The 22,097-nt window shown below is 39.2% G+C and overlaps 1 long non-coding RNA gene across 4 annotated transcripts in view; it reads left to right on the forward strand.

The window, feature by feature from the left end:
- The window catches only part of LOC132252103 (uncharacterized), a 519,299-nt gene that overhangs the window by 310,299 nt on the left and 186,903 nt on the right, over positions 1-22,097 (forward strand). For all 4 annotated transcript variants that reach the window (XR_009463852.1, XR_009463853.1, XR_009463850.1 and 1 more), the window contains 2 exons: positions 6,343-6,461; positions 8,056-8,143. This is a non-coding gene — a long non-coding RNA (uncharacterized LOC132252103). The remainder of the gene's footprint in view (positions 1-6,342; positions 6,462-8,055; positions 8,144-22,097) is intronic.

Raw genomic sequence — 22,097 nt, forward strand, 5'->3', positions numbered from 1 at the left:
TGAAAAATAAATAAATCTACTGCTTCCTCATCTACCTTACAAAGACTTGACTCTCAGCTCAATTACACAGCCTAGAGAAGATGCTGCAACTGTTTCTTCAACAACTTTCTTTGGCCTTTTTAATTATGAAACAATGTTTTATTGCTGGTATACTTTGGTTATTTTTCCTTAATAAATGTTTGGACTTGGCTGTAATCTCCTCGAACAAAGTTAATTTGAGTTCAGAAGTCTTTTTTCTACATTTATCCATTGTTTACCTCTGATTTTCATTGTTTGAAGCAAATTATCTCAGTGTTTATTTGCCTTTTTACTCTAGTAAACCCTGGTAGATACATTTTTACATTCTTTGATTTAGCTCACGTTTTCAATTCCCATGGCGTGCTTACTTTCTTCTACTTGATCTAGTTTACCTAATTAACTAAAGTTTTTATTTTCAGATTAATCTTTTTGTTTGTTTGCTTTTTAAATAGTGTATTGTAATGTTATTTGCAGTACTGAAATGAATGCCTTAATTGTGCAAAGGCTTATCACCTAACTTTTTACATTGTGAAGTCAAAGTCCTTTTGAAATCAGAGGGTAAGCACATGGTAATAAATCTTTTTTGGATCAGGACATTTGGCTGGATCAGCCTTGCTATTGGCAAAGACCTTGTGTTGAGGGCTAGAACTCAAATGTGAAAATATACTTTGAATTGGAAATGACTGTAAAAATATACTTTTGAATTAGAAACAGGATTTTAAACCGCTAACAAATATAACCTAAGTTTTGGAGAAATTATTTTGTGCCTTAGTATTTTACTAATTTCAGATAGTCTTTCATACTTCTGAAATTTAGCAATTGTTTTATTTTTTACAATGATGTTTCATGGTTCTTAGTTCTCAACAGTATGTTTGATTTTTTTCATTCTTCTACTCGCAGAAAAGCAACTATAATAACAGGCAGAAATTAGCTTTCAGCCAAAACTGTGCATGAAATTCATGCATGCAGACTCATTGCACCACTGTCAACAGATTAAAGGCTTCCTAAATATATACTGATGAAGCATATTTTGAGGATTCTAAGGGAACTCTACTGGTTTATCATATAATCACTGATCCCTGGAAGAACTTGGGAACTATATTTCAACCCATAGTCACAATCTTATATACTAGTGGGTTTCCTCATGGATGCACTGGTGTGCTTCAGCAGACCCACTGAATGAAGGGCCACATGAACAACACAGCTCCAGCACATTTTGTATATTGAAATTGTTCATAATTGGATCTCAATTACTGTTCCTTTTATTCACTTCCATGGGACTTTTAGGTTCTCCTTCAAGCATAGCGGGGGACACTAGAAGGAAAAAGCTCGTGTGAGAACAAGATATTTTTAATCTGTGAACCTTATTTGCTTAAGTGAGAGATATTCTCCAGGTCAATAAATCTGCAGAGGTCAGTCATATTCTATACATGCAGTGATCACAACTCTTTAAATTGTCACACACTTCCACCTTGGTTTTCCATCTTGTGATTCAAAGATTAACAGTCTTTGCTTACCTTTCAAAAGGATTCCTCTGTTTAAACTCATTCGTTCTGGCAAAAAAAAACATTTGAGTCTCATTCTCATAAAGGTACTGAGCTTTTCCTTCATTCCTACCTATGTAAGACTGGACTCTAGATGATTGCGGTGAAGATAGTATTATTCAGAGTTATCCAGGAGAGTCAGGTGTGAGGAGTGGTCCTTCTTGTACTGTGTGCTTACATTTCTTTCGCTCTGCGATCTTCAACTGTCAGTGCAAATTACTATGTACACTGGTCTCAGATTTCTTTCACAGGTCATTAACCTGTCTTCATTTTACCTCAAGCCACATTCAAATTAAAGGAAGTCCAGGCTGTCTGCTTTTAGCTGTCTAAGTGCTCTAAATGATTATTTTCAGGATCTAATCAATCTGTAAGTTCCACCAGACCTTATATTTCTCTCCATTTTGTAGTCTGGAAATACTACCAGAGCTCTGTGCATCTTGGCTCAAGAGCAGCCTAAGCGATACTTAGGACCTTGCTGGTGTTTCCTACATGGGGATGGTACATGGATCCAAGGAAAACTCTAACTCTATCAATTATTTTTTAAAGATTATTACTTGGAACTCAAGCAGAAGGTTCACATAATGTTATTTAACATCTGTATCTGATACCATGGGTACAGACAGAAGTACAACTCCCTGCTGTCACTGAAAAAGTTTTGCAGGAAACATTCTGAGTTGCAATGTTCCCTGGAACAAATAGAAGTTCTCTGTTGGTTACAGGGGGAAGGGCAATCTAGCTTCTGCCTGGGAGCCTGTAGTCAGTTTCCCCACCAACAACCCCATCTCTCTCCCAGCCTGTTCCTGTTTCAAAATGGGAGGGGAGAATGGGAGGAGAGGGAGCTCATTCTAGGGGTTCCCCAGCCAGGAGAGGGTCAGGGTGGGTGAATTGGACTCCCTCCCCTTGTGAAGGCAATACACTGACTCCACCCTCCAGCAAAGGCTGAAAAACTCCCAGACCTAACTCCCTCCATTCCCTTTCCCCCCTTCCATTTTAAAAACAGCTTGAGGCTGGGAGGCAGTGCAGAAAGAAGTTACAACAGATACTCTGTTTTGAAAAAGTCCTCATCTGACCCCTCATGCTGTGAGGGTCAGATTTTCACTGGATTGGCCATTTTTGAAGCTGTCTGCAGCTTCAGTGAATCTGCATTTGGTCATGGTTATAAACTGCTTCCTGTGATCATATTGGGTAAAAATTGTCACTTCTGTCTGAACACCATGTTCCTTCATCTCTTCAAGGCTTCCTGGGTGGGAGGGAAAAAATCTAAAAGAGCAGAAGGAAAAGGATGAGTTGATGTGACACCTACTGATGCTATTTTCTAAAGATTCCAGGCTTCCAGACTTATCCTAAGACTGTTGATCGTTCTGGACAATATCTTGAATAGCCATCATTACACAATAACTCAATAACTGTATTTTACTGAATGGAGCCAAGGCCTAAATGTTCATAGATCCATAGATGCTAGGGTCAGAAGGGACCTCAACAGATCATTGAGTTTGACCCCCTGCCTAGGCAGGAAAGAGTGCTGGGGTCAGATGACCCCAGCCAGATGCCTATCCAGCCTTCTCTTAAAGACTCCCAAGGTAGGGGAGAGCACCACCTCCCTTGGAAACCCATTCCAAATTCTGGCCATCCTTACTGTGAAGAAGTTGACTCTCCCTTGAAAAATGTGCTAAAGACTGTTCTTTGCTTAGGCTTCTCCTTGGACTAGAGCTGGCTCAGTGCATACTGCATTGCTAGGGCTGCACCTGGCCTGGCCTTGAGGGTATGTCAGGGCTCAGATAAACTCCACTATGACTGCAGCAGCAGAGTCTGCCCCAGCAGCTTGAGGGCCTCCCTTCAATAAAGTGAAATGATGAGATGAGGAGGAATGGGAATGTAACCCTGCATATGCTGAAGGGATATCCTGCTGCTGCTGCATATGCTGATGCTGCAGGAGGAATTGTCCGCAGACAACCAGCAGCTAGGGACCTAATGGAGCAAACAGGTTGTTTCTCCCTCCTACCGCAGCTGCCTGTGTTTATGCTGCTGGCAAGAAAAAAAAAAACCTATTTCTTTACTTTGCCTTCTGAAATCAGGGTGTGTATCTTATCTGGTGACATGTGGTAATGTTCCTTTAAATCACAAGTATATTAGAGGGATTTCTTCGTGTTTTTACGTGCTTTTGTATAAAACTTCCTATAAAGCCTAAATTATGTAGTAACCCAGGTTTCCTCAGAAATTACTTGCAAAACATCTATTATAAAATAGAAATCAAATATGTTGTTGGTGATACTATTTTTAAAGCTGCAGCTCTTGGGATTAGTTTGACATCTTATATAGTGTTTACTATGTGGTTCTTTGATACTTAACTTCTAGTTCTGTGAATTTGAATTCTTCAAGAATATATAGCTTTGGTATCCATTTTATTCAGAGATAAGAAGAGTAAATGTTATAAAGGGACTTCTTAATCTTGGGTCAGTCAAATCTGTTTTTAAGCCAGCAAGTGCTCTTCAGGAACAGGCATTAACAAGAAGAGATTATGTGGTAACCTGTTGTTCTTTATATCTCAGCATCCCTTGACAAGGCTTACCAAAGGTCAGTGTGTTCAGAAGACAGTACAGGAAAAATAATCAAATGTAACTTTGCAAGGAACCAAAAATTTTACTACTGAGGAGTGAATTCTTCACTTATATGGCTAAGCACTTTAGATCTCTTATAGAGAAATTTAGAAGATAATTGTGAGAGTCAGTCACAGAAGCAAGAATAAAGAACTATGTGAGTAAAGAAAAGGAGGAGATGGGGGTAGATGGATTCATGGTGGGATCCAATCTAAAAAAACCTGTCACTTCCTTGGAAGTCAGAAAATAAAACTGGATTTTTGCCAGCTGTCTATTATGTTGTGACATTGTCTAATACAGCACCTTAATCTTCCTTTTAACTGGGAAGAGAGAGAGTCCGCCATTCATATTATCTGTCTTCTAACAGTGTGACTTTATATATAAATCCTTGTGATATGTACTTCTCATCATTTAGGGGTGTGAACTCTAACACTCTGTGCTCAAAGTGCTCATAATCTAACTCCATTTATGATTGGTGATGGTGGCGGTCCCTTGATATGAGGGTGACAGTAAACAGGGAAGTCATTGATGCATCCATATATAACCAAGGAGGTCTATTCAAGGTCCTCATGTTCAATTACAGACAGGGCAGGTAGTTCAAGGAAGAAGGAGCTGATCACAGTGATATTGGATCACACCTCTTTCCTTTGGCTCTTATCTGTCCACCTCCATAGTGAGTTGAGTTTGGTCAAAAATTATGATAAGAATGCAATAAACTAGTCTGCTGAGCTAAACTTTTTCTACTGCCAGATCTTTCCCCATTTTTAAAACCAAATGCAAGCCAAACCATTTTTAAAAAATTCTGAAATCATCATATAATGTGTCCTTTTCTCTGCTTCCTGTTTCAACTCAGAATTGTAAGGAAAATATTTTGAGAAATTATTCTTCAGTTATTTGTTAGCCAGGTCCAGAATTGGAAATAGAATAGAATTTTCAAAAATCCTTATAGGATTTAGGACCACGAGTAACATTTATGAAAGAGATTTTAGGGCAGAATTTTACAGGGATTTAGGTGTCTAACAATACTGCTAGGATTTTGGGTGGTAATGGGTGCTAATTCCCACTTGTTTCAATGTGCAACAGAGACTTAATATTTTGAAACAAAAACAACAAGTACCTAGTGTTATCAGTAGGTATCTAAATACTTTTGGAAATCTAGCCTTTATGGGCATCTACATATGTGTCCAATGCTTGCTTCAACACATGCTAATTAGTATGGTGTCTCATGTATTCAGCATCCCAATGCTTCAAAATGGCATCTGGGGCGCTTTAACTAAAGCTCATTGAACAAGCTTGAGTTAAAGTGCCCCGACAGCCATTTGAAGTATGGCACACTGAATATATGAATTGCTGTGGGTGCTCTAATTAGAATGGCTCCTGATCAGAGCTGTCCGGGGGGGGTGAATTGGGGTGACCATCCTGAGCCCCACATTTTGGGGTGCCCCGTGAAACCAGGTAGAGTGGCCGCAGCCCCTCACCCAGGGCCCACCTAGTGCCAGTGACTCGGCGCTGCTGGCTTCACTTCTGGCTGCTCACCACATCCGTACTCCCCACCTCCCTGCTGCTGCCTCCACTGGTTTCTTTACATCTGGGCCTCACACAGGCTGATTTGCCTTGGGGGCCCATACCCTCCTAGGATTTCCCCTGCTCCTCAACCCCCCGCCCCTTCCTGAGCATGTATAAAGACACCATACAAGACTAAATTGTCTTGATTTTTGGTAACATTTAGCTTCAATAAAACAACATTTTCAGAGGATTTAAGTGCCTAATTCCTATTGGTTTAAATCTGAGTTAGGTGCCAAAATACCTGGATCTGGGCCTTGATTGCCTAATTTACTTCTGAAAATGGGAGTTGGGCTCCTAAATCACACACTGCCTTTTGAAATTTTCCCTGTAAATTTGTAGGAGCCTGAATTTGCAGGATTTAGGTTGTTAATCAATTACTGTAGATCATCAAAATATGTGTAAAGTATGGCAAATATTTAAAATATTATCTAAACAAATGTCAGAACATTTTTCTTTTAAATGAAAAATTGTAAACAACAGAAATATGTATTTATGCTTTTGGCAGTCAATTGTGGTTTTTAATGGAGTTTAAATAAATGGAGTTTTTATAACAAAAAAGCAACCGTAAAAGCAGTGATTATATTTTTCATAGTTCATTTGTCTCCTTTGCCCTGCAGATCTTGTACAGAAGGAAAATGAGATCCCTAGTGAAGTCTACAATGTCACTGACTCTGAAGAAGGTCTCAGAGACCTGTTAGTGTTTAATGATCCTTATTGGCTTGTACAACAGGAACGGGTATGACCTACTAAAATAGACATGTGGTTCTTTAGAAATATTAACAATGTAATTTTCTTCATGTGTTAACATCATAATCAGGGGTATAGGTTGTAGCTGTGTTGGTCTTAGGACATAGGAAGACCCAAAGAACCTTGTCTGCCAACATCATAATAATGCGTTCCTTAAGTGCTGCATTTTTTCAGATTAGTTGAGTAGCCAATATTGGGTGCAAAGTTGCAGACAGTTATTTAACAAACCATATAATTTTGATTTTTTTTTCAGTTTATGAAGTCTCTCATAAAAACTAAATCAGTCACCCACTTAAGAAATCTAACTTGTTCTGAAGATCAGCCATTGTTGCTTTACAAGGCATAGAAGTATTACACAATTTTAATTATAATTAAATTATTGCTCTGACCATATTTGGGTTGATGAAGCCAAATGGCTTTACGATAATTAGCACATCTGCTAATTACAATAAATTTGACATTAGATCTCTGGGCCCCTAATTCCTCCTTAAAGTAAAATATAGGCTGTGAGAAACTTTACTCATAGGAGTTGAATGCTGCAGTGACATGTTACCAACTCTGAGAGCACATCCAGATGAATGTGGACATTTGTTTCTCCAGGTACAAGTAGCAGTGGTACACCTTGTGTAATGGGAGGAGGCACAATTTTCTGGATCATGCTGTGAACCCATAGTGCCTTTACATGCACATGTAGAGGAACTTTAGAATCATACTAAACAAAATGAAAGTGTATAGTAGAGCAACTCTTAATGTAGAGATAACCCAAGCGCTCCACGTTTGTCCAATCCATCTTTCATCGTTTATGCCCTGTACAAACATAAAAAATATATTTACCAAATGAGTAGCTTAATGGCTTAGTAGTATAGAAAACTTAAATCACAGGTTCAATTCCAATGTCATTGACTGACCCCTTTATATTTCAAAGGTAGATTAACATGTAGCATACCCTATAGGGAAACTTTCTTAAATGACCTTAAAAACAAGCATTCTATCTTCACTGTATAGATAAGGCAAGTGGTTCTTTCAAAAATATTTGGCACTCAAAACTATAACTTACCCCAACTCTGTGTACAAAGAGGTGGCAGCACATTAATAGAGCTGTATTCAGACCATTTTGTAATTTGTGGGGCCCTTGGCATGAAGGCGCTATGTACCTGTTCACAGTATATTGTGTAAATGTAAGAAAAAGTTCAAGTAACTAAATGAGGTGGTGCTGCTCATTTAAACAAATATTGTTTTAAGTGGAATAATAAATTTTAAGTAAATTAAAAAATAATCAAAGGCCGTAATAGGGACAATCCTTAAAATGTCTCAACTGGATAATTAACTAACTTTAGCTCAATATTCATTCCCTACATATCTCTTATAGTGTGACGATAATTAGGGGAAGAAGCATATCTGACAGAAAATGTAATCTTTTTAAATCTGACTACACTTATCACTATTAAAAACCCTGCATTTGCTAAGCAGGTTCTCCTAAATATACTAAGATACTATTTTGATCTGAGATTTAGAATATTTAGAAGAATAAATAGTTGCGGTTTCTGTGTGGTAACCAAAAATAAATGCTTACATTTTCATAGTCACAGTGAGACTCCAGAAGAGATGGAGGAAAAACTTTTGGTTGTGTGAAACAATCTGAAGATGAGTCCTGTTTGATCAGCGGCCCACGTAAGTGCTGAGCTTGAAATTATGAATGATTGAATGATGATAACGATTGATGGGCCTCACCCCAAAGATCGTACACTCTACATACAAGACAACAGACAACAGATGAATACAGTCATAGAGGAAAGCAGAAGGGGACACTGAGACAGTGTTAGTCAGGATGGTAGGCAGTAGGGCTGTGCGCAGCTTTGGTCCCTGATTCGATATGGTGAAGATATGGCCTAATTCAATGGCTGAATCTCTGAATCCAAATCAAATCAGGAGACCCTTTAATCTCTCTGAATTGAATCGGAACCCTCTGAATCAATTCAGAGAGATTTGGAAAGATTCTGTGATTTGGACATAGACACAGCTTTAAAAGTTTTTTCTACATACCTCAAGGTACCAGGCGGCTCGTCAACACTGTGATGCTGGGGTGGATGGAGTGTCCCACAGAAGCGCGCTCAGCAGCAGACCTGGAAGTGGACCAGAACCACTTCTGGTCCACTTCCAGGTCCCCCAGGGAGTGTGCTGGCCCCCGCCCCCAACCCCTGTCTTGGCAACTGGTGCCTCCTGGGTCTGGGGGGAGACCCCCTGCTGCTGACCACTGAGCCAGAGGGCCATGGGCAGGCCCCCAGCATGCTCCCTGGTGGACTTGGAAGCGGACCAGAAATACTTCCAGTCCACTTCTGGGTTTGCCGCCAAGCGCATGGAGGGGGGCCCCCTGTGTTCCTGTGGGACTCTCCATCTACCCGAACATTGTAGCATTCATGAACTGCGCCTAGTACCTCAAGGTATGTAGAAAAAACATTTAAAGCTGTGTCTATGGCTGAATTACTGATTCTCCAAATCAGCAGTGAATCTTCAGATTCAGATTTGGCTGAATCAAATCAGGGACAGTGATCTGAATCAACAAATCGAATCACTGTTCCTGATTCAGGCTGATTCTGAATTGAAAATGGCCTGTTTCACATACCCCTAGTAGGCCATGGTCATAGTACATCAGAAATTCTAAATGTTGTCAAGATTTCTTTAGGTATCATAGCAAAAATAAAGATTTAATGAAGAAGGATTAATCTGGGGTTCAGTGCTACTGTTAGAAAAGCTGGTGTCAAGTTATGGTCAGATCAGCTTTGTTCATCTCTCCATGGCCAGAAGGTTGCACCCATTTCTATTGATCATGGACAGTAATTGTGGCTTTGTCACCTCTGGATGAAAATAATAATACTGTGAAACACTTTACATGGGAATATATCTTAAACCTGTCTGGAAACTGCAGCTGAGGCAGATTTTAGCAGTTTGCTTGTTAATAAGTGTATCATCCTATGAGCTTAGTAAATGGATGTTCTATGATTTGTATTGGCAGCCAATATTGTTCTAGGCTGATTTTTGTATGTCCTAGGACCCAAGTAGCTAAGATATTCCCTGTCTTCTCATCAGTCACTGCTACAAAGACTCTTAGGCTAATGTTTCATTGGTAGAAAAAAAGAGAAGCTGTTGGAAGTGTCATCTATTAGTGTCATGCTTTTGGAACTCACTTCAGTGACTAATCCTACAGTTCTGAGGGTGAAAATCCTTCAAAATACTATTAATTAGACAGGGAAATAACTGGTTTATAGTTCAGGTGCCAAGCTGAAAAATCAAAATAAATAAATTAAAAAAAAAAATCCTAGCTTGCCTAAAACTGTTTTTTCCTGTTGATACAAAAAGCAGAGACATTATATTTGGTAGCAAAAAAGATTAACCAGTTATCAAAGACAATGTTTTGTTCTCTTGGAGTTGTTTCAAGAAAGCACAAGAAATGAAGTACTAATTCACAAGGCTGCAATAAGAGAAGCATCCCCCTTCTTTTAATCCATTAACTCAGAGATTAGGGCACTCATTCAGGATGCAGGAGATCCAATTCAAATCGGTTTTCTACTAGTGGAGATTTTAACTTTTTTCCCATCTCTCTCTGGAGGCTGAACCGCTTGTTGTTTGGTTATTCTGGAGTAGCTTACCCCACTGTCTCCTGCTGATGCTGTTCCAGTTTGTATAATTAGTTAAACATTCACCAGGCACAGAATAGAAACAAGGTGTGCCATGGCCCAAGTGAGTGCCCTAACCACCAGGGTAGGTAATCATTTTATCTCTCATTCTCATTCTCTAGCTATGCCTTCATGCTACAATGCAGTGTTTTGTTAGCTCAGCTACCAGAAGCAGGTTAGCTATGTTAACTTTTTACTCTGCCTTGTCTAATACTTTACTGATAAATTCATTAGGCATGTTTACATGAGATGCTTACTATGGAGTTACCTAATTAGCTCTGCAGTAAAATACCAGTGTTGACACTTGAGGCCCTATTAGGCCGAAAGAAACTAATAAATGCTGCCTTCAGATAGTACTGCCCAACACAAGTACTGTCCTATGGCAGAGTCATTTAGTGTGTTGCAACGCACATGTAGATGCTGACAGGGCTGGATGGGGAACGAGGGTGTTACAATTCGGGGCACTGGCAGCTTTACCATGAAACAAACTGTGCGGTGCCATAGGGCCCCCAACAACAGGGGGCCCTGGCACCAACACTGCCACTGCCTGAGGTGTGGGGGGGGAAGCCTCTGGCTGGAGAACCTGCTGCATTTGGTTTGTGGCCCTCCCTCCAGCCCAGTGGGTCACAGGCTTCTTCAGCAGTTCTGGCTGGAAATTCTGGCCACCACCCCTCCCCTGCATCCGGTGCGCTGTACTAATTTCCTTATGGACGTGCCGTGGGGCAGGAGGCGGGGGCCCGTACCCTGCTTAGATCACAGGGCCCCACTATCCATAAATTTGCCACTGGTTTTGGGGCTACCTGCTGGCTAGTCCCATACTGGAGCACCCTCATGCCCCAACCAGCCCCTCCATAGCATGTTGAGCCAGGTCAGAGCAGCCCCAGATTGTCAGGCTGACCCCCGGGGCTCCCTGCTAGCCAGGGCTGCTCCACCTGGCTTAGCATACCATGGTCCCGGGTGCACCTGTAAATGTGCTCCCAGGAGCAATAAACTCTGTAATGAACTGCACTGGAGTTTATTCAGTCGAATTAATTTCACATGTAGAAGCACCCATTTAGACTAGTTCAGGTACTTCTATTTGGCATCATACTGTGGCTCAGGGACAATTTAGGTATTTTAGACAAAGTGAAAGAGCTCCTACAGGCAGGATTTATGGAGATCCACTTCAGAATACCATATAACATTAACTTGGGTATCCTACAGGTGAGTGCCCTGACCACTTCGCCATTGGGTTGTTGCATTTGTGAATCTTTTATATACGCCATAAATTTTATTTGACCCAAATTTGCAAACAGCTTAAGGATGCCTGACGCAACCATATTGGGCAAATGTACTATTCACATAAACAAAGAAAATAAATAAAAATTCACAAAGCTCCAGTCCACAGGCCCCATCTTTTCCCTTGGTTAGTGGAGAGTTAAAAGAGGATACCACTGGGATCTCTGGAGATGATCTGGGTAGTTGGGCTTATTAAATATGCGTCTATTTCACGTTGCTTTTGGATTTGTATGTTTCATGTAGCCACTGAATGACTGGTAGGGGTTTCAGTGATCTGTATTTCTGAGATGTGGCTGGAACATGGGGTAGGTTCTTTCTTGGGTTGTTACGGTTACAGGTAAATAATAGTGGATAAATATTTCTGCATGCTGTACCAACTGTGGTAACATTCATGGGAGAAACACAAAAACATGGAATTTGTTTCAGTTGTTTGATTGTCGGAAGGCACTGCTTTTACTTCATAATGAAACTAAAAAAGGGGGCCCAGATTCAGAAGTCTGAGTTTTGTGGCACTTAGCTGCTTTTTTGTGTCCGGGAATGTGCTGAGGTACATTTCCTTCTCATGAGTTCTGGGAAGCATCATTCCTTGAGCAGGCCCAGTGAACAGAATGCAGCACTTGACCTTTGGGTCTTGAAATTGTGTTGGCCTCTGCAGAGCAATGAAGCTACAACTGAGCCTTCTCTTAGTTTTCCCAGTCTCTTTTTAGAGGCCATCACTTGTAGCAGCTGGGCAATCTTCATAGCACTACAGTATTTTTAGAATCCTTGGGCACCTTGACTATTCCCAGACCTTAAACCTTTGCCTGATGTGAGGGACTGAAGGGATCAGGAGGGGAGATGCCACCTGTGCTGTCTTCCTTCCTTTCACAGCTATGCAGGACTCAGGCAAAATGTAGGGATAATTCCTCAGGAATAATTCCTCAGGATAATTCCTTGGCACCTGAACTATGCCATCTCCCATATCATGTTCAGTGCACGCAGAGATCACTGATGGCTGACAAATAACTGTTACAGCCAGATCACTGGTTTCCAACTTTTAGAAATTTTGGATTTGAATTTGAGTGAGTAGTAGGTACACAAATGTCTTTGGATTATGATGTGTTGGGGGAATTATATATAGACATATCCCTTGCACAGTGTGGTCAGGTAAGATTCCTTAATTCCATCCCAACATTCTCTGAGGGATGAATCAAAACTGACAGGATAATGCATTCAGTAAGTTGTTTCTTTCCCTACTACCCCAAGAACTGATGCACAGCAACCATAGGGGGCAATGCAAGCTCATCATCCAGGCTATGTATACAATGCATTCCTAGCAATTGCATATTGTAATAACAGGTTGCAACTTTCAGATCTGAAATTTCATTTCTTGCTTTTGAATAAGTTGATTTGCTACCCAGAGCTATGAACTGCATGGTTATCTTGACTCTAAATATCAGGGTTTTTTTCTGTTTGCACCGCTTTTAGTTATTAGTTTTTTTTCTTTAGAAGCCAGTTTTTTAATAAGTATATTTCAATTGAGGAATAAGTATTTAAAAGGGGAAAAATCAAAATCAAACAAAATAAAAATTATAGGTTTGAGGGAATGAACACTAAAATTGACCAGGAAGAAATGCTCACAGTTTGTGCATGCTTTTATCTGTTTCTGTGGTCCAGTCAAACCATCTGTCAATGTTTCTGACATAATTTAATTTCTTCAAGTGAGTTTCTTTCTGACATAATTTATACTTCTAGAAGTAAATCTAAGTAAGGGTGTGGAAATCAGTCTCATTTAATCTTTTTTTTTGGAATTTTCTAAGGAACATGCTTATATATTTCAAAAAACTGAATGAGGGAGAAGTTGTCATAAAAAGTGTCTTTATATATTAAATTATTCAGTTTTATTTGACTTCTGTTAATTGAAAGGCACTTTACTGCAGGAAAAGAGTAAGGAATGAAAATAATGATAGTTTTCAACTCTTCCTAATCAACAGTGTAATACAGAGGTATATGTTTGTACTTTCTTTCCTCAACCCTTTTATCAATGATAAAAGATTGTTTACCAGAGACAGAATTACACTTCTGTTAACTTGATTTAAAAATTTCTGTTACAGTCTACTTTGTATTGTTTCCATTCTGTTTCATTGTTAAAAATCTTTTAGGCAATTTCTAGTTACTAGAGTTTCCCTGCAGGAAAAATGATGTAATGTTCAGTACAAGGAGTAAAATGCACTTTCTGTATGGAAGCTGATGGATATATAATTTAAGTAGATTTTGTTCTTAAAGATATAGCAGAGAGGTCACTTATACAGAGATACAGTTGGGATTTCTCTTACAAGAGGAAGATAAAGGCACCTGTAATCAAGATGGATATTTATGACTGGAACTGTAAACACTCAAGCCCAGATAAACTAGTCTAGTCATTACAGACAGGTACAGACTTTACACTTTTACCAGTGTAAGTGATTGGAAACCAGTCTATACCTGTAACAGAACAGAAGTTTGGCGCGCACAGACTGGTTTAAAAATGGCAGACCCTGGTCTAGGATTTGCTGGCCCCTACCTACCAAAGGTCAAATGTGTGTTCTGTCCACTACTGATCTAAACTGTGCCACTTACAAAAACCCCCATAATTTATATTGATTCCACCTCAGGCTTTTGAATATCTGTACTTAGCCTACAAGTCCAAAGCTTAACTCAAGTTTACCCTGGCAGCAATTTTTCCACAAGTGGAGGTATCAGGCTGTGGGGACTACAGAAGTGGCCAAAATGAGATATTGCATTTGAATTTTTTTTTCTTTTTTTCTTTAAATTCAAAATTAAGATGTAATTTAAAGGAGGTGAATCAAAACCTAAATTTAGTACTAAATTTATTTAGTACGAGTACTAAATAAATGTGCAGTAATCACTGTGTCTCATGTAGACATGCCCACTGGGTAACAAAGATCATTAAACAGGTGAAACGGCTAAAACTTATCTCAGAAAAGAGAGCAAGCGTTCTAGGAGTAGGTCAGACTTTACACGGTTAAAGAAAATGTTTAACAGCAGGCTTGAAGGGCAAAGTAACCCCCCCCCCCCCAAAAAAAAAACCCAAACAAAAACAAAAAAAACAAACAAACCAATAAATCAACTTAAGAAACATGGATAGAGCCTGGAGGATGATCTTTAAAGTGAAGATTTTTATATTTAGCAAAATAAATATAACATAAAAAGGGAAAAAGGAAATCCTCCATGGGTAAGCAGAAACAGCTAGATCCTGCTCTACCTATTAGGCATCCATGTTGACTTGAGCATCTAAATGTCATTTTATTCCATGCTGTCTAACTCCCTGAAAATCCATTAATGAATCTACTTTCATAGTACACTGGTGTCTTACTCATAAGATTGAATTCCAAAAATGCAATTAGTAGGAGGAATACTCACACATCTTTTGCTTAACTGTTTTACAGGGAATCAAGCAGAATGCAGTAGAATTGCACATAGGTAAAATGGAACTGGCTTAATATGTAAAGTATTTTATCTTATTAGAGGTTCCAAAAATACCAAAATTCCTACTCAGGCAACACAGATCTATCAGAATGCAACCTATTGTAGATAAATAGGTGTATCCATAGTGTATGCACACCTTGAATACTATGCCCTGTTCTGGTCCCCACTCCTCAAAAATGATATAGAAGAACCAGAAACAGTCCAGAGAAGGATAACAAGAATGATTAGAGATATGGAGGGGCTTCTATATGAAGAGAGACTAAAGACGTTAGGCCTATTCAGTTTAGAAAAGGGGCACTTGAGATGATAAAGCTTTACAAAATACTAAATGGCAAAGAGAAAGTAAATGGGGATTTTTATTTACTGTCTTTCACAAAGTGGTAACTAGGGGGTCACAAAATGAAACTAGTAGGTAGTAAATTTATACGTAACAAAAAGAAGTTCCTTTTCACACCCTGGGCATGTCTACAGATGCCCCCCACGGTGCAGTTGTGATAGCGCCATCATTTAGTACTTGTTTTAGGACAGGCTTGTCTAACATATGGCCTGTCGGCCGCAGGCCCTTCAGGTTGTTTTCTGAGGCCCAAGGTGCTGCAACGGGAAATGAAAGTAAACACTGTACTTTCATTTGGGGGGGGGGGGGGTGATGTGATACCGCTTCCTGTGAGGTCTTTGAATACGGCTTGCCAGCTCACTGGGTGATAAAAAGTTCATGATCCGACCCCACATTCAAAAAGGTTGGACACTCCGGCTTTATGAAGTACTAAATGATGGTGTAGTAACAGCCATTATTGCACTGTCCCAGGGTGCATGGTTATATTTAGCAGCTATGTCACCATAGTGATGCACTATAGCAATCTAGATCATCGCTATGATAACATAGTGTCGGCATCATGGTGTGTGCCTGCTGAGAGTATGTTGCCGTAGCGATGAGCTACCTCACCTTAGCACGTAGCTATGGCAATGTAGTGTCATGTATAGGTGTGCCCACTGTGCAAGTGTGGAACGCATTGCTATTAGATGACAGTTGAGTCGCATTAAAAATGGGATTAGACAAATTCTGGGAGAAAAGGGGTATCAGTAGCTATTGAGATGGGAGTTAGTTATAGCCCCTTAATCAAAATTTCCTAGACATTAAATGAAAGGCTGCAAGTGAGAGAGGAGCAGTGGAAAAAACCTGGCCATACCCAGTTCACTTGCCCTTTCACCATCCACTCTCTGCCCTTGTGTGACACAGGATACTGGGCAAGATGCACCTATGGTCTGACCCAGTAAATAACTCCTATATGCACATTAAAAACCCAAATCCCAGGCTGGTGAGTATCATAGCATTGAAATGTATTGATTTATAGCAACTGAGGGGTTAGGCCAAAATAGTTAAGAAAGCCTGTGTCTACATGAGATGCTGACTGTGCACTCATTACTGCAAAGTCATTTAGTACTCATATAAACAAGTAGCAAATGACTGCACAGTAACCTGAATTACTGCGCAGTAGTGCTGATGAATGTCTTTTTTGTGATGCAACTGTGCAGTAGCCTAATACTACTGCACAGTAGTGCCGTCTTATAGTTTTTGCCATGTGACCTACTGAGCTGTCAGCATCTCATGTAGCCAAATTATCTGAAAAAAGAAAGGTCTGAAAGGAAAAGATTTTAAAAAGAAAGGAACTTGAATAGGCTACATGTGTAACTATAAGTCTTCTCCATGGCAAAAGGAAAAATAGAACAGTTGTGGAGTTTGGTGTGTTAATGTAGCAAAATAATTCAATGGTTTTTGTTGTTTGTTTGTTTTTTGCTGTTGAAGACAGCAACAAAATTCTTAAAGCACTTCTTTTAGAGAACAGAGAAGCAGCTGGAAAAAAAATAAATCTTTTAGAAGGAAGCTACATAGCGACTTGATAAACTCAGATCACTAGAACCAAATTATATATAGCAGAAGGTTCAGATGGGGCTGAAGTTTGAAATGGAGGTATTTGAGAGAAGGTGCAATATGTCTGTAAAGACTAGCAATGATTCCTGATGGGTGATGGGTCGAAGTTCTCTAACCTGGTACCTATTTTTAAAGAAGAAACTAAAAGAAACCCGAGGAATTAAGACCAGTGAACTTCACCTTGCTTCTGGGGAAACTGATTGAGAGTCTAATTAAGGCTAAAATGGTTCAGCACATGGATAAGTATAACCTGAGAAGGTGAGACCAGCAAAACTTCAGTAAAGGGAAATCATTCCTCTTTAACCTGTTAACATTCTTTGAAAAAGTTAATAAAATAGTAGATAAAGGTGACCTGGTGAACATAATTTATTTGGATTTTCAAAAAGCCTCTGATAAGGTCCCTCATAAAAGACTATTAAGGAACCTATATAATCATGAGCTAAGGGGCAAAGTCTCATAGTGGATGAAAACTGAATAAATGATGGAAAAAAAAGTTGTGTTGAATGTCTTCTCCTTGGAGAGAGGTTAATAATGGGGTGCCCTAGAGGTTCCTGTTGGGACCATTGTAGTTTAATACTGTAATATAATCCTTTGGACACTGAATTTGCTTACACTGACATGAAGATTTAGTTAGTCAAAATATGGAAGGCAATGAGAAATTCCAGATGGACTTCAGTGCAAACAGAAACTGGACAGCATGATGCCATAAAATTCAGGTTGGATGAGTGTCAGGTTTTGGTATTCTTTATGATCCATGGGCTATTTTCAGCCCAAGTCATGTTTTGTTATTGTGATCCTTGAATGGGATTATTTAGAAGAGATTCAAGGACACCTTGATGGCCAACCTGAAGAAATGCAATATGAACATCCATGCTTTGGAGACTCAGACACCAACTTGTTCCCAATGGTGTAGTGATGCACAGCAAGGCATGTATCATTTTGAGCAAACTTACCTCAGTCATTATGGAGGTGGATAGACAAGACAGACAAAGGGAAAGGGCTTTGACTTGACATGGCATCTTGCTCTTCCCTCCTGGAACTATTTGCCATGTCTTCAGTCTAACACATGGATCTCAGATGAGTGTCCTCAATCATCTGCGGACTCAACTATGTCTTCCTTATTTCCTGAAAGATGTTATCCTCATAGTGAGAGACTACTGATGGCCTTGAGGAGATTACTTAGCTGTTCTTTGAGCAGGTCACCCACTTGCCTACTTCTGAGAGCAGACAAGCCTCCAAAAGCATCGATAAGTCCTCAGTATACAATGTCATTATCAATTCCATCAGCAGACGAGGCAACATGAAGCAAGAGACTATAAAAGAAAAAGATGTGATTGCTACATGAAACTCCATTTCTCCATGGACACAGAAGCAAGAACTACTGATAGCCATTATTTATGGCTCACTTGTGAGCTGCGGAAAAAAAAAGAAACCATGTTAAACTGGCACTGCTTCTTTCTTTCAGCTGTTCTGGGAAAGCTGTGACTTGTAGCTGCTTGTCTGCACTGGAAGCCCTCACCTGTATTGTGCCATGTATCTCAGTTCTGTCACATTGTCAGAAGATCGAGGAGAAAGTGTGTGATGTTAGGGAAGCTGACATTCAGTTCAGCCTCTTTCTCTAGCACGGACAACCCTGTTGGTGATTGTCCTAGCGTCAAGGAGAACTAAGAATCTGAATAAGGAGCAGCTATTAAACTTCAATACAGAAAATAAAGGCTGAGGTCATAATCTTACACTGCTCTTTTGGGGAGAGGTGAATTTCAGCTAATAAATTGCATGACTACAACTATTTTTTTTTTAAATCATCTGTTGAGGGATAGCAACGAGGCAGTGTATGATAAAGATACACATTTTAATTTACAGAGAATAGGTCACTTCGTGCTCTACTCGAAGCGTGTACAAAATCCATTCCAGTTAAAAGGAATCCAGTTAAGGTTTTCCTAATGCTAACTAAAAAGAGAGATAACAGACTAAGTGTGTCCTCTTTGCAGTTGACACAGGTTCAGAATTCATTAAGTTTTCATCTGTTTATAGCGAGGAGAACCTTTTGTAGCACTCTCTGTAGCCCTTCCGAAGAAGAAGCTTCTTTAGCTGAGGCAAAAATACACCATCTACAACATGCAAAATTTGGAGCTATGAGTAAATGCAGTAAGAAAAGATGGCTTGTTGGCAGAAGCAACATATTTACAAAAATATCCCATTAAAATAAAAATTGCATTATCTTGGTCAATAATTCATTCTTTTAATTCTTATTGGAAATATTAATAGAGTTCCTTAAATAAAAAGAGGGTTGATTTTTTTCTCTCTTTTGTTGTTGCAGTTCTGTTTGTATTTACATCCAGTCATTTATTGCCCATTAAAGAAGTAATGCTATGTTAATGTAAGGGAAAAAATCAATGCTACTCAGATCAGTAGCTGTGGGGAAACAGTGCAGCAGCTGGTTTGCAAACAGCAAGCCCACATAGATCAATGAAATTACAAGCTAAATCTGCTGATGCTCACAAACTGCTCCAGCATTGTGATGTCTAACCTTTCTCAAGTTCAAGATCTCTGGCAAGCCAGCAATAGCTAAATGGAGAAGAGAAAAAAAAAAAAGAGAAACAAAGAAAGAATATAAGTGTAGTGGAGAATTTTAGCATGATGTGTAATATTCCACTTTTGAAGTTATCAGTATAACTGCACATTTGTAATAGATATAAAAGCCACTGCAATCTCTCAGTGAGGAATGCTGTGATCTACACTCTGGAGATTTTCTTCCTTAAGAATGTTCAAATCTGTCACACATTACCTTGAACTGTAACACTGGAGGGCTAGAGAACACTTCAGTAATGCACTTGGTAATGTGAATTCCAGAAAATAATTTATCAATGAGCAACAGTATGGCTTCTGGTATGTGCAGTGTCTTTTGTTTTATGGTTTAGTTGTAGTTTCCTAAATGGTTTCAATTTTGTGCAAATTGTAAATTAAACATGCAAAATGTTTGCCTTGTTGAGTGCGAGATTTATTTTGCATATTGTGTCCTGTTTGCACAATAAGAGAAAGAGCCCCCTTTAATCCCAATTATAGCAGACTTGAAAACGTGGAATTTATCATTTTCACATTAGAAATTTGCTTCCATTTTTCCATATATCATTTTTCAGATTCACTGCAGTACCTACTTGTGCCACGTATTTGTGCAACAGTTCCTTTGACAAGATAATCACCAAGAAAAGAGAGAAGTCATCCTCTAAAACTGGTTTAAATGGAACAAACAAGCCAGCCTTAGTCTAAAAAGAAAAATTTTGATTTTTCCCAGTCCTGATTGACATATTAACTCTGCTAGAGACAGATGATAATTCTATGTGTAGACAGAGTTCTTGCCAACCAAAGATCTCCAAGTGCTTGCAGATATTAATTAAACCTCAAAATACTCCCATGATATAACATCTGCTTTACAAGTAGGTAAAGCAAGACACTGGGACATTAGAAAATTGCCTGCTGTCTTTCTGAGAGTCAGTAGCAGAGCTTGAAACAGAACTGCAGGGTTCTGGCTGCCTGTTCTCAGATGTAGTGCACACTGAATGCCATTTATATTGTGGTAAAAGTCAGTACATTCTCTCAGTACTTCCTTACTATAGCCAATGAAACTGTCTGTCTCCTTCAGTCAAGCAAAGAATGGAAGAATGAAACCATTGAGGCTGTACAGACTCAGAGTGTGCTAAAATAAAATCAACAGTGGATTGATGTGCGGCTTATTTCAAGTACTTCCAACTGTTTCTGGACTACATGTTCATCCCTGAGTTTGAATCAAAGTAGTTTTTCTCAATGAAGTTCCCCAATATTAAGACATGTAAAAGAAGGAAATTAATATTCTATTTTGAATGTATACTTGTATTTTTTAATCCTCTACCCATTTCCTCTCATCTTACGCTTCCCTGATTTTGGTCTGTTGCCCTGAATACTGTTTGCTTGTTTCCGATTTGTCACTTTATTGTGCTGCCCAGTAGGCTGATAGGAAGATAATTAATGTTTGACAGGAGAAAGATTGGGTATGGCAGCAGTGGTGGTAGTTTCTAGTTGGGCATAGACCTTTGTTATTAGCTTGAGCTTCTCTTGTAGACACAGAGCATCCCCTTCTTTAGTTTAAAACTAGATACAAGTCTGAATGTAATGACCATTGCGTAGGATATGGGTGAATTTCAGAGTCCAAGTCAAGACCTGTATTTAACTGAAAATCCTTGTCTGTGTAATAGACTGGACCTCAATACATCTGATAACCCCAGGTCTTGGGAGTGCTTAAATTTCAGATCAGGATATTCATTCTGAGATCTCTTTTTAGATACTCTTAAGATCCTCTTCATTGCTCTTCAAATCCCATTGAGAAGTCTGGGGAAACTAATATTATTGGAAAAGACCAGAATTAAAGAAAAGGAGTGAAATCTTGAACCTATGAAAACTAACAAGACTAGGATTTCACCAAAGGTCTTCTTTTAAGGGAAGATCTAGGAATATTTCCACTTGTCTATGCAATACAGATGAACCTGTATTCTTGCAAAACAAACTGTTCTCATGAAGACATTCTGACTTGATATAACTATAGAAAAATGGAAATATGTATACTACGTATATGTGGCAAATAAGGTTCGTTTTGTCTAGTGAGTAAACAGAATGAGAGTTTATATCTTTCCTGATATAACGGACCAGAAAATAAAAAAACAACAACGCCCACATCAAATGAACAATCCAGTGAACAAAACCCCAAACAAAACATCCATCTGTACTGTAAAGAAATGTAATATGGTGGTGTGGAAAACAAAAGGGCTGATGGTAGGGGGTGCAGTTGTCTTCCCAAGATTTTTTTTATTATAACAAAAACATCCCCATGCCCACAGATCCTCAGTAATAATTCCTCTTGACTGCAATAAGTACCTACTTTTGAGGAAGAGAAAGCTGATGAGCTGCAGGCTTCCCTGCTGCTAAATTCATCTAACAAGCCACTCCTGATGTTTTCAGCTTTTAAGACCAATAGGAACTTTATAGATTGGTTTGATGCCCTCCTCAGTATACCTGGGATCCTGAAACTCATCTGTTGATGTGAAGAGCAGGATTTAGAAATGTAACTAAAAAGCTTCAGAGCTGAACATTATCTAGCTATACTGTTGCATTAGCCACATTCAGAAAGTGTAAGTATATAAGCTGCAACTGGGGCTTTTGCCTAACTTACCCCTGGAATTTGGGAAGGCAGTAGTTTCAAATCTAAACTTTTATTTTATTATTATAATCTCCCTCGTAGAGG

The sequence above is a fragment of the Alligator mississippiensis genome, chromosome 1, assembly GCF_030867095.1.
Source record: "Alligator mississippiensis isolate rAllMis1 chromosome 1, rAllMis1, whole genome shotgun sequence".
NCBI classification, from domain to species: Eukaryota; Metazoa; Chordata; order Crocodylia; family Alligatoridae; genus Alligator; species Alligator mississippiensis.